Source organism: Microplitis mediator, chromosome 5 (genome assembly GCF_029852145.1).
Source record: "Microplitis mediator isolate UGA2020A chromosome 5, iyMicMedi2.1, whole genome shotgun sequence".
Classification (NCBI taxonomy): Eukaryota; Metazoa; Arthropoda; class Insecta; order Hymenoptera; family Braconidae; genus Microplitis; species Microplitis mediator.
This window is the reverse complement of record NC_079973.1, coordinates 11365770-11378797: the sequence shown is the minus strand read 5'-3', so window position 1 is coordinate 11378797 and position 13028 is coordinate 11365770. Positions and strand designations below refer to the sequence as shown.

The 13028-nt window shown below is 28.4% G+C and overlaps 1 protein-coding gene across 1 annotated transcript in view; it reads right to left on the bottom strand.

Moving 5' to 3' along the window:
* Positions 1-13028, bottom strand: part of LOC130667854 (homeotic protein Sex combs reduced-like) — a 56616-nt gene that overhangs the window by 39529 nt on the left and 4059 nt on the right. The window lies entirely within an intron of this gene.

Below are 13028 nucleotides of genomic sequence, written 5' to 3'. Positions count from 1 at the left end.
GTGTACTCGTGTGAGTAGATATTTTATAAGAATACGTATGATAACTTGAATAAATATAAACAATTTATATAATACATCACTTCTAAAAAACGGACTCCTCAAATCTAAGAACATTATTAATGATGGTTTTGAGCTGATAAATACAACGGAAAATTTTCGTTTTTCGGGTAAAATATATGCAGAAAAATGAAAACTCAAAAAATTTTAGTTCCTAATTTTTATCTTCTTAATTTACCGATTGATGATTTTGCAATAATTGGAGGAATTCATGAAAGCCTAAAGATATTTATATTTCAAAATTAATCGGTCGAAAAATTCTAATTATTTAAAAAACAAAAAACTTTTATTTATTTTTTCGATAATTGGAAAATTGTTAGACCAATAAATCGCTAAATTTTGATCACTTCTCAAAGTTAATAAAAAATTTTAGTTGAAAACTCGTAAATCGGTTAAAGTCAATAAGAAGTTATACAATATTTATATACGCACACACGCACACAAACTTGTATCGACCTGAAAATGGTCAAAAAAGTTACCTAAGACCTCAAATTGTCAACATATGGCGAAAATTTCAAAGCTGGAAACCGGACTAAAATCAATAGCTTGCTTCCTTATTTTAATTTTCAGTTCTCACGGCAGGAGTTTGAAAATATTTTTCAGTAAATGATAATTTCAGCAAAAAAAAAAAAAAAAATTGTTACTTTTCTGGTTGGTATTACAGTTAAAAAATATTTTTTTTTATTACATCATTTTTTAACTCCAAAGCATCGAATATGTCGATATAGATTTCATACTTTTTTTCTTCTGATTTCAATATACTGTAAAAATATATAGTAAATTTTCAGTTAAATCGATTCGATTAGTCGAACAAAAAAAATTTGATCCGATTTGATAATCTTCATCAATGCATACAAATATGTTCCGAAAATGTGAACAAATTGTACCAAGACTCTAAATTTTGGTATGATGCTCCTACTTGGCCGCGATATTATACAAAATTATAATCGGTTATGTAATGCGGTACTTGAATTTTATGTTAAAAACCGAAAACTCTTTTGTTGTGAACCTCGAGAATTCCCCAGTCCTTAGCTCGCCGAGCTCGTAAATTTTAAAAGCTGAGGGTGATCCTTTTTGCCTCCTCGGGGGGTTTGTGAACCGAAAGGCGACTGAAAAAGCATCAAAGATCAAGAATCCCCATGGCGCATCTTGGCATATACAGCGCAGCAACAGGCGGCCTACTTCGAATCCCCGTGAGCACATGTACTACCACCATCCGTCGACGTGATCCTAGATATGCGCATTCGATGTGAATAACCACACTTACGATGGCAATTTATATTCGAATAAACGATTTGTATATTTAACCAGGGCACGTGCAAGAAAATTTACCCATTAAATAAATTATGTCTCAAATAAAACATTTTCTGTTATTTCTTTATCAATTTATTGAATGCCTTTACTTTAATAACTTTTCTTTTCATGATCATTAGAAAATAATTTCAAATCATTTTATAAGTGGCAGTACAAAGGAGAAACGGAAATATATGGCGAATTTTATTACACACAATAAACAATAGGAATTTTCTCGTTTACTGAAAATGATTAGCTCAATTGATTATGAGTTTATCTTGAATTCTTTTAGATTCTCTTTGTATGTACGATCGGATATGATTAATGATTATGGTCATTTGAAATAATCAATTAACTTAATTGAAAGATTTATGATTCTTTCACTATAGTTTTGGTTGCTCGATGAAAAATGCTATACTCAAAAAAATTTTGAGTTGCAGTTACTATAACACGTCTATTAAAAGCGTTTAGTTGAGGTTTAGGCAGGCATTTAACGTCGCATGTCAACTATTGAACCCTAGTCGAAAAATAGAACCTCGTTTGAACCTCTATAGTGCAAAAACGGAAATAAGCGCAACATAGAGGTTCAAATGAGGTTCTAGAATATATTTATTTGCAGCCGCGATTCGAGATTGGAACTGAAGTTCATTGTTGCGATGCGGGAACTCACATTTCTCGGTTTAGATGTAGAATAAATACACACGGAGAGAATAAGGGCAAAAGTTATCATTTAGTTATAGTAAAATTTTTAAACTAAATTCAATGGTAGTGAATATCATTTAAATTATGAGATACACTGATAGGAGAATTTTTTAGGATTTAAAAAAAAATTCGTTTTAAAATGATTCCAAAAAATTCCCGCATGTGGAACTTCGAAACATGAGACAGATTAGAGCTTCGAATGGAACTTTTTTGGAACGTTAGTAATTTTGATGGTAAAAAAAAAGTTTTTTTGAGCAAATTTAGAGCAAAAAAAGGACGTTCTCGGAACTTTTTTGGAATTTCTTATGGACGTTTTTTTTGTTCTATAAAAAATTCAAAAGTAGTGATTCTTGAACTATTTTGGCATGTTTTTAGAAAGTCTTTATTCGACAAAAGATGCAAGAGTAGTGATTTTGGAAAGTTTTTGGAACACTTTTTTTAGTCCATAAAAAAGTCGAAAGTGGTGATTCTGGAACTTTTTGGAATCTTTTTGGAACGTCTTTTTTAGCTTCCGAAAAAAGTCAAAAGTGGTGATTATGGAACTTTTTTGGAATGTCCATATAAAATTCCAAAAAATTTCCAACGACGTGATTTTTGGACTTCAAACTAGCTCATAAAAACTTTTTTTTTACGATTAAAATGACTAACGTTCCAAAAAAGTTCTATTTGAAGTTCTAATCTGTCTCATGTTTAGAAGTTCCACATGCGGAACTTTTTTTTAATCTTTTTGGAATAAATTTTTTTCACACGGACAATAGTACGAAAATTTTGTCCCAAATATTCAATTTTCTTAGTTTGAGACACTAGCAACTTAATTCTAGTCAGCACTTTATCATACTAACACATGTGCTTTCTTTTTTAAATTAAAAAAATGACTCTAAGGTTACTCAATATTTTATGTTCCAATGCAATCTTTAAAAATCACTGACCCCGCGCAGGATCGAACTCACGTACTTTGAATTAGAAGTCTTGTCTGCAATCTACTAGGCTAACATACTTCCAAGATTTTACGACCTAGAATTTTATTTCGACAACGGTATAGAGGTCTCTCTATTCTCCATAATTTGAACAGTCAAAAGGGGGAACTTAAAAATCAAGAGACTGATTTTCATGAACCGAATTCTTACTATTTTTTGAGTCGGTAATACAGTTAGAACAAGAATTTTAAATTGCGAAATATTTCTCGCGCCAAGAAATCCTTTTTTTCGGTGAATCTCAGCACCTCAACTAAACGCTTACATTAAAGTGATATTATAGTTACTACAACCCGAAATTTCTCTCAGTGTATGAAATGTCAAGAAGTCTTTTATATGATAAACATTGAATATGAAAGTTCTTACGTATATTAATATCATTAAGAATTACAAAAAAAGTCATATATACGTACTTTGTGTATGTGCATAACTTGGTCATTGTCAGAAAATAAAGCGAATCATCATACTATTGCACGCTTAATATATTCGTCAAAATTAACCGTCGCTTTGTGGAAGTATTTAAAGAGCGAGTTTTAATTTAACAATAAATTGATATACAAATATGTGTATGTGTAAATACAAGATGATCAGACTTTCCAAATATATTTATTATGACTTCTAATGTAATCTATAATTAAAACGTATGTAACCAAATTTTGTTAAAATTTAATAATAGAATAACTCTGTGGACCAGTTTTAAAAGATTTCACTGTTTGTTTAGAAATATTCAACTCCACTAGTGGGGCAAGTTGAGCAGTTTGGAGCGCTCGCGCATTTCTGGGGATACCTTGTAAATTTACACTCGGATCGGTTTTGTGTCGCTAGACCATTTGAAGAAGACTAAATTACGAACCTAACATCACAAAGAATGATTAAATCCGATTCATCGTCTTAAAGTTATGAAAGGTCAAACCAAAAAGTGATCAACTAGCCTCGCTCTGCCCTACAAGTACACAGAAAAAAATGATGACGATACGAAATGCAAACAAAAATTTTCTTGGCCCGAGAAATTTTTTTCTTTCTTCGAGGAAGTATACGTTTTCAATTCATAATGCCAAAAATTTTCTAGGGCGAGTAAACATTTTTTGCGCCGAGAAATCCTTTTTTTCTGTGTACCAAAATAATATGAGCAATGATAATTTTTCTAATTTGTCTTTCATGATTTCTCTTGAACAAATTAATCAATTTAAAACTTCCACGATAACTAATGAGCGACAGTGAGACCAGCATTCAATTGAATTTCAAAAGAAATCAATTCAGAGCTTTTCAAGTGATTAAACAGCTTCATAGAAAAAACTTTTCTAATCGTTTTTTACTTAAATAGCCAACAAATAATAATTATTGAATTAGTGTCAACATTGAAAGAGAAAAATTTGATAAATTGATAGAACAATTCGAAACAATCGGAAACTATTAGACACTAAAGTTATCAACATTGAAATCTGTTTAAAAAACACATTTCGAAAATCAAACTACAACCGATAATTCTTATTTATTTATAAGTCTTCAATTTTTATAGCGGAAAGTCAACAAATCTATTCACAGTGACGTTTGGTTGTTGGTCACATTCTCCGCTTAGGTCATAAGTTTTCTATAAATAGACTTATTTTTCATGGTGGAACTTAACACGTAGTTTCATCGTGGCTCGAGACTATGTTACATATCTTTAATTACTATATATATTGAAACGTAATAAAAAATATTTTAAACCAACTTGCAAGCGTTACTTCTATACTACCGTTATTCTGTTGCTACAATATTTATATTTAGTGTATCAGCATTAGAGAGTGCCATTGAAAAAGTAAGCAATGAATTCCACGATTGAAGATGTCAATTTTCATTGTTTGACATCACAAGAAAATTTTAATTCAACATTGGATTTAGTACCTTCTTTTATTTGCGCTATCAGAATTCTCAATTAAAATTTATTGTATCTAATCACATTTTTCTTTATAGACAGTATTTGAGATCGATTGACTATAATTACACTGTAAAAAGAGCGGTGTTAAAAATGGACTCAACTTAACACTTTGTAGTGTTAAAATGAAATAACACCGGTGTATGCGGTATTAAAATACTGGTGTTAAATCAGTGTACAGTTCAATATTCATTAAAAAATGTATATGATAATAATTTATTATAGGAAAACAATAGTAATTATTATTATTCGATTGAATAATAATAATTAAATACTATTATAGTCTAATAAAACACTATTAAGAAAAGCAATAATGCAACTGTATAATTATTTATGGTATACGTAATTTATTTAAAAATTCCACAATTTTAGACCCCCCATTTTAATCACCAATAATTTAATTAATTAATAAAAACACTGTTTAGCTGTATAGTGATCGAGTAATTAAAAATATTCACAGTAAAATATTTTTAACACCGAAAAATATTTTAACACCGGTAAAGAATATTTACACTGGCGGCGGAGTAATTTTAACATCGCTTTCGGTGTTGTAATTTAACACAGAAAATTTTAACACCTACACCACCTGGACTTACCCCGGTTTTTTTTACAGTGTAGTTAATGATCTACTGAAAAAATTTGAATTTCAAAAAACAATACGTTACACAGTTTTCTGATTTTTTCAACAACAATCAGAAAATAAATTTGTTTACAATGTGAAAAAAAATTTCCATCAATTTTCAATGAATTTTGTAAGCCGTTTTGAGATGAGCCAATTTTTTAATGCTTTGGAATTAATATTTAATACAAAATGATCTATTTTTGGTTAGCAGTAACAGTTATATTTGTTGATAGAGATGAAAAATAAGATATTTTTAAACTTGACAAGCTCAGAAATATCAAGTCTTAACAAACAAAATAAATCTTATGAATAAGCTCTTTAAGCTGAAGAACATTCCACAGTAGCTCTGCAATCTCTTAAACAAAATTGACATGCATTTTTTCACAATAATTAAATCTTTATGCTCTTAGTACCATGTACTTAAATTAAGATTATGGATGATAGATAAAATGCTTCCATGCACTGGAAAAAAAGTTTTTAATGAATCGTTTTAAGTAATAGTATGTATCTAATAATAATTATACGTGATATTATAGTATATTATTAAATGTCATGAATAAATGGTGTAACATTCATTAACCCTATTTTCTACAGGGAAGTAATACCGTTTTTGGCCACTTTAGGGCCAGTTTTGGGCATTTAGAAATTTAAAATAAAATAATTTGTGAAATACGCAATGATATTATTAATTTTTTAGTGGTGTTCGAAGATACTTTTAACACAATATTACAATGAAATTTTTTTAATACGTTTCCATTAATTAAAATGGAGTACTAATTGTCCAAAAATAAAGCAGTGGTCACAAATGGTACTTCTACCCTATTGAAATCATACTTTAGTTTAGTTACGCTGTGAAAAGTTGGGAGTTACTATGGATTTTGTTTCAATCCGCATTCACTTCGGGTCGAAATTCTAACACTTAAATGAATTTCTATCTAATAGAAACACAGAGAAAAATGCAGGTCAAAATTAAATAATAATTACAACCACAATGAAAAATTTTCTATCTCAAATAAAAAATGACAATCCATAAAAAAAATCACGATGGTTTGTAGAAAAGTAATTTTTTATTTCAATCATTACTATCTAGATTGTAATTTTCACTTATCATAATAATTACAATAAAGCTTCGTTAAATTTTCGCTTGAAAAAATAAATGTTTACTTATTCATACAAAAATAGCTCAATGTTACAAAAAGTAGAAATTGTTAGGGGAGGGAGGGGCAAAAGGGGGTACTTGAGGAAATACCAAGTTTTCGAGGACTCAAATACGCTAAATCTTTTTTTTTTTAATGATATTCAAAGTAAATAGAAGAAATTTTCAGTTACCGTTGAAAAAAAAAATTTTTCATCTCTGCGGGCAAAGTGGGGTACCCCCTAAAAAAGGTAAAAAATTAAATTTCTGGATTTTAAACGAATTTGATTAAGTTGAATTTTTTTGTAAGTAATTTACATGAAGAAAAATTATATTTTACATGTTGATTGGATACAAATGGAAAAAAAAAAATTTTAATAGTTTTTACCATAAAACAAACGTCATTAATATTTTTCAACTGACAATTGATTTTTGAAAAAATTTACCAAAAAAAATTCAAAGTAACGCTTAATTATATTTACAGAAGTGATTTTGGAGTGTTTAAAAACCGTTTAAAATATAAAATTTTTTTTTATCAAATTTTGAGGGTACCCTGTTTTGCCTACCCTACCCCCTTTTGCTCCCCCCCCCCCCTTCCCCTATTAGACTTATTAAAAGTTAGTATATTAGTCGCAACTTTTGTTTCGTAGTTGATAAATATTACATCGCCAATGTAATTCTACGGAGGTAAAGTACATTTTAGAATGTTGGTAAGACAAATTGCTACGCCGGAAAATAAAATTACTATTTGAGATTGTAAAAATTACTATCTGGAATACATCTTTCACAAAGCGCGTTAACTACTATTCACTAAGTACAATAGTAAAAATTATTGGTACATTATAATTTTTATTTGTCACTAGTAAATTTTATTTTGAATGCAGTAATTTTTATAATCAACAGAAATTATTATTCTAAATAATATGTTGTAATTTTTACTTTGAGTTATGCAAAAGTTTTGATTTTTTCTTAACGTTTTGAGATTACTTCTCAGATTGTAATTTTTTTTTCAAATTTAGTCAAAATTACTTAATTTTTTTCTCCGTGAATAAATTTTCTGAGAAATATAATTATTTTAATAATAATTGATCCAGATGTTAATAATTAAAAATACTATATTATGTTTTTAATTCATAAAATTTTTCAGTAACTCATTTAATTATAATTTGATACAATGCATAGTAAAAACGTTACATTATTTAATAGTTGTAGTGACGTAGTGTTGATTATTCGTTAATATTTCGGTGCAATATAAAATATTATTTTGTGGTATGGCTGACGTAAGTCATATGACAGTTTGTGACTCTGTGAAAATGTAGTAATGATGGAAAATGGAAAATCTATTTCTTTAACTTCATAAACGTGAAAATTTTCACTATCAGCTGCTTATAATTTTATTAAATTATTTCACGTGAATGTCTATAAAGGGAGTCCGTAATTATTTCCGTAAATATATATGTCAAAATTGAAAAGATCTTATCTCACTATACATCAGTATTTTACTCGGCAATTTTTACTCCTATTTATTCTGCAGTTTTTTTATAATTAATATTTTTCAAAACTCCGGAGTGAAATCAAAATTCATTTACTCCGGATTTACTCCGTATTCACTGCGCTTATTTTTTACAGTATAAATTTATTTTGATTCAATGAAAATGTTTTTACACAATTTGTTGTTTTACTGTACCCATAAATAATTAATATTAATTGTTTAATTATGTATTTATTAATCATGATATTATTAATAAATATTCTCCAAAAAACGATTCTTATTTCGCTCGAAAATATACAAGACTAAAAGTTAGTCGATGTCATCTAGTTGGCCTTCAAATTTTGTCAGGCATTTAAAATCCATGTAATTGTTGACAAATTATAGACCGAAAATTTTTGCATATCTTGTATTGTCAGTTTTTCTAACTGATTCACCAACGAAAGGATATCGTGTATAGTTACAGTGTCCTTGAACGCCCATTCGAAAGGGTACGTATATAAATCAGGTAATTTTTTAAAATGAATGTAGAAGATACCGGTGCCCTTGAAATTTTTCGAGTACGCAAATATAAATCTTCTAGTTTAGAATATTTCCAGCATTAGCACTTCATTGTCGTAATTCTCAAGAAAGTTAACCATCTAAGTTATGAAATAGAAAACATTATTTTGAACATTTTATTTTAAAATCTCAGCAATTCCGTCAACTCTGCTATGAAAGAAAAAAAAGAATGAAAGCAAAACTAATCGTTCTTCAGTCATTGTCCGAAGTTAGAATGGAAATAATGCGATGATTCTTAAATAAAACAGACGTAATTTTTTTTTTTTTTTTCATTATTTAAACATAAAAATTCGAGTACACGAAATTCTATAAAAATTAGTTATCTATTATGAAGCACAGAACTAATGACTATACAACTCAGAAGGTAATTTAGTTATTGTAGATATCAAGCATTTAAAAGTCAAATCTCAAACAATAAAGTATTACTGAGAGTACGAAGGCTATCTTGGTTTGGTTACGAGCGATGATGAAGAAGGGAAAAGTTAACCGCTACCCCTCTCCTTGTCTCACAATACGACCTGATTTATGGCCTGAGCACACATATATAGAGTTACACACGATATCATAATACCATTAATTCTTCGTCAAATTCCCCGCTGACTGAATCATACCGGTCCAGCGCAGTAAATCACGTTAGGACTAATGCACATGCCGGCCGCGTGCAGATCCGATTGAATGAAACGAGAAGTGTTTCTTGTCTTCTTATCTGTTTAAATAAGTAAGAGAGGGCACAAGAGGCAGGTGAATTCGGTTTATGAAAATTATCCGTCGGTTAGGAGAGTGAGATTATCTACATTAAATTACAATTTAAAAAAAAAGATATATGCACTGGAAAAAAGATTTATTTGAGCCAAAGATGTCGTATATTTGGATATGGCCAAATAAATATTTAATTGTGAGAAAAATATAATATATTTTAGTAGTTTAATTGCGTGAAATAAGTGATTTATTTGTGGTAAAGAAATGATCCCATACGAAAAAAATATATATCCGGGCAAATCTGGAATATGTCTCATACATACAGATACATACGGATATCTATTTTTTTCGTATAGGATCCAATTACTACAAATACATAAGGGCTTCAAATACATGTATAGTATCGCCAAATTTTAGGTTATTTGTCACAAATTTAATATCTTTACCACAAATATATTAATTACTTACCACAAATAAATTATATATGTCCGTTAAATTATAAAATTTTGTTGTATCAAATATATTTATTAGTCATTAAGAAATATTTTTGAAAAAGCCACAACTAAATTGATTTATTTGGGACAAATATTTATTTTTTTCAGTGTGCTACTAATATATTTTACTTCTATGTGCGTTAATTTTTATTCCCGAGTCGAAAAATTAGATCTGTTTCGAAAAAAATTACAAATTTAAATATTTTTGACTTAAATTTATTCTATACATGGAGAAAAATGGCTCGAAACTTACCGATTTTTATTATGGTCGACCATACTTGAAACAGGAAGTGAAGCATCCAAAAAATTACTATGCTCCTACGAAAATTGATATACTGTATCACAAAATTTACTACGCGCGAGTTATCGATAAGCTTTAATAACAATTACTTTCATACATTATAATAATTGTGATGCATAGTAATTTTTTGGATGCTTCACTTCCTGTTTCAAGTTTGTCGACAGCATAATAAAAATTGGTATATTTCGGGCCAACATTTTTCTCCGTGCATGAAAATTTAGTCAGTTCTTGTCTGTACTCGTCCCTATCCAGGCTAATTTCAGACTTATTTTCGTATTATATTTAGTCTGTTTTTAATTACTTTTAGATTAAGCCCGAGTCAAAAAATAAATTGGAATTTAAGTCTCAAAGTTCTCAACGAGGTTTCTGAGGATCAATTTAGAATTTAAGATTGACAACGGTATAGAAAGTTATCCTAGTTTAGTCCTCAAAGTAGTAGTTACGACCCATTTTACCACTTTGAGGACTAAACTGGAATAACATAATCTGGATTAGAGCCTCAAAATACTCAAAACATGCAGGAATAATTTGATCCGCATTTGAACCTCAAAATTGAGGATTTTGAGGCCTTCGTTATAATTTAAAATCGATGAATTAATTATTCGCACTTGGACCTCACAGTTCTCATTGAGGATTTTTAGTACTAAAGTAGAGTTACTTTCTGCGGCAAATAAAACATCCAAGGAATCAAGGCTTTTGAGAATAAAACTAGTATTTGTTTTTTGACTCGGGAAAACAAACTTATTTGTTATAATTATTAGTCTGTGTTCATTTGTTTTTAAGACAAAAACATGCTTTTTCTACTATAATTTTTAGTTTACTTCTAATCGCCTTTAGATCAAAAACAGGACTTTACAAATCTAAATAATAATAATCTAGATTTATAAATTTGTATTAATTTTCTTCATATTTAAAACATGCTAATGCGGTCCCGTACTAAGATGTCACAAGAACTTTGATGGTTTCTAATGCAAAAATATTTTCGATTTTATCCAGTAATTAAGAAAAATATTTTGACATTGTAACAGTAATTTTATTACTTTTATTCAATATTATAAACACTCAGTCTAAACAACTAAAAAATAAAGTTCTCAAACTATCATTTACTGCCGATATTTTTAAACAAAAGACACTGAGTAAATGGTAAACACTTGCAAATTTTTAGAACCAAAATTTTTCCAAGTTCAAGAATTACTCTAGTTTTGGCTGCCCATAACGTGATTGTTTTTTTAAACAACAGATCAAAAACAGCTTAAAATTTTTATAAAAGATCAAAAACAGATCAACTAGTTCAAATACAGACCAATTAGTCTGAACATAGTCCAGTTTAACTAAAATCAGATCTAATAATTTTGAATTGCAATTACACGTCCATACACAAAAGTCTTGCAAAGTAACTTTATAAGCTAACTCTCATTTATTGAATAGAAGAAGTATTTTTTCGATGATGGAATTTTCTCGTTTTTTTATTATGTGTAGTACTTATTTATTATCTATTTTAGAGGGATCTCTAATCTAATCCTGCTATATTTCCCCCCATGGTTGCTTCAATGTTACTCACATATCTCATTCCCTTTTCTTGCTATGATTAAAAATTAAAATTTTTTATTATAATAAAGTGATTATTCTGTATCGTCTTTTTTTTCTCGGTATTATCAAATATTTTATATTTATATTATACGTGACTATATAGTTAATGATATCTAGTTAAATAATTACATTACATATTATACACTTGTTTTTATACATATAAACTACTTGCGTATATTGTGTCGATGTATAATAGTAAGAAAAAAGTTTATTGAATATTAATGAACGTACGTTCATACTATGAAGATAAAAAACTCTCATCTTGTAGAGAATATTATATATACATATATATGTACCTATTTAGAGTAGACATAAAGATTAATTACTAATTAACGATCTGATTCAATATAAATTTTTATAAAAAATGAAGTGAAAATTTTCATGATCATGCATATAATTTTTAAACATTATGTCGCGTATATATATGTAAAGGAACTTGTAATTATTTACGTACTCAATATAAATGTCAAAAAATAAAAGACCTAATTTCACTATGCATCAGTATTTTACTCCAATTTTTACTGCGATTTCATTCTGCGGTTTTTTTATAGTTAATATTTTCCAAAATTCCCCTTCGGTGTGAAATTCACTGCAAGAGGACTAAACAAATAAAAAATCATCTACTCCGTATTCACTACACTAATTTTTTCAGTGTATTGTTCATAATTCCGTCACAGTGTAATAGATCAAAAAATGCTTTTTATCCTTTTCCTAGATCAAACTTTGCGCAATCCTCTCAACTGTACAGATTATTAACTATTTGTAATAATATTAATAGACATGCTACGGAATCAATTGATTTTCTATGTACGAGCTCTCAAATAACTGCAAATATTATAGCACGTATTATATCTAACACTTCAACTTAGTTTAAGGCAACTTAGTTCAAGTACATCATAGATACACTGTAAAAAAATTGTTTGAATTTTCAAAGATTGTATATAACGCAATAAACACATACATTTGTGCTTGAAATTTCAGTACTAATTTCATAAAGAATTTAAAATACTTTTTTTTGAATTTTCAAATAAGTATTATGAAATTTCAAATAGAATTATTATAATTCAATATATGTTTTAGTCTTTTCAATACTTGCTTTGAAAATTTAAAAATCAAGTATAAATTTTCAGTACGTTTATTAAAATTCATATTTTTTTTTTCTTAATTTTGAATACCAGCTTGATTATTAAATT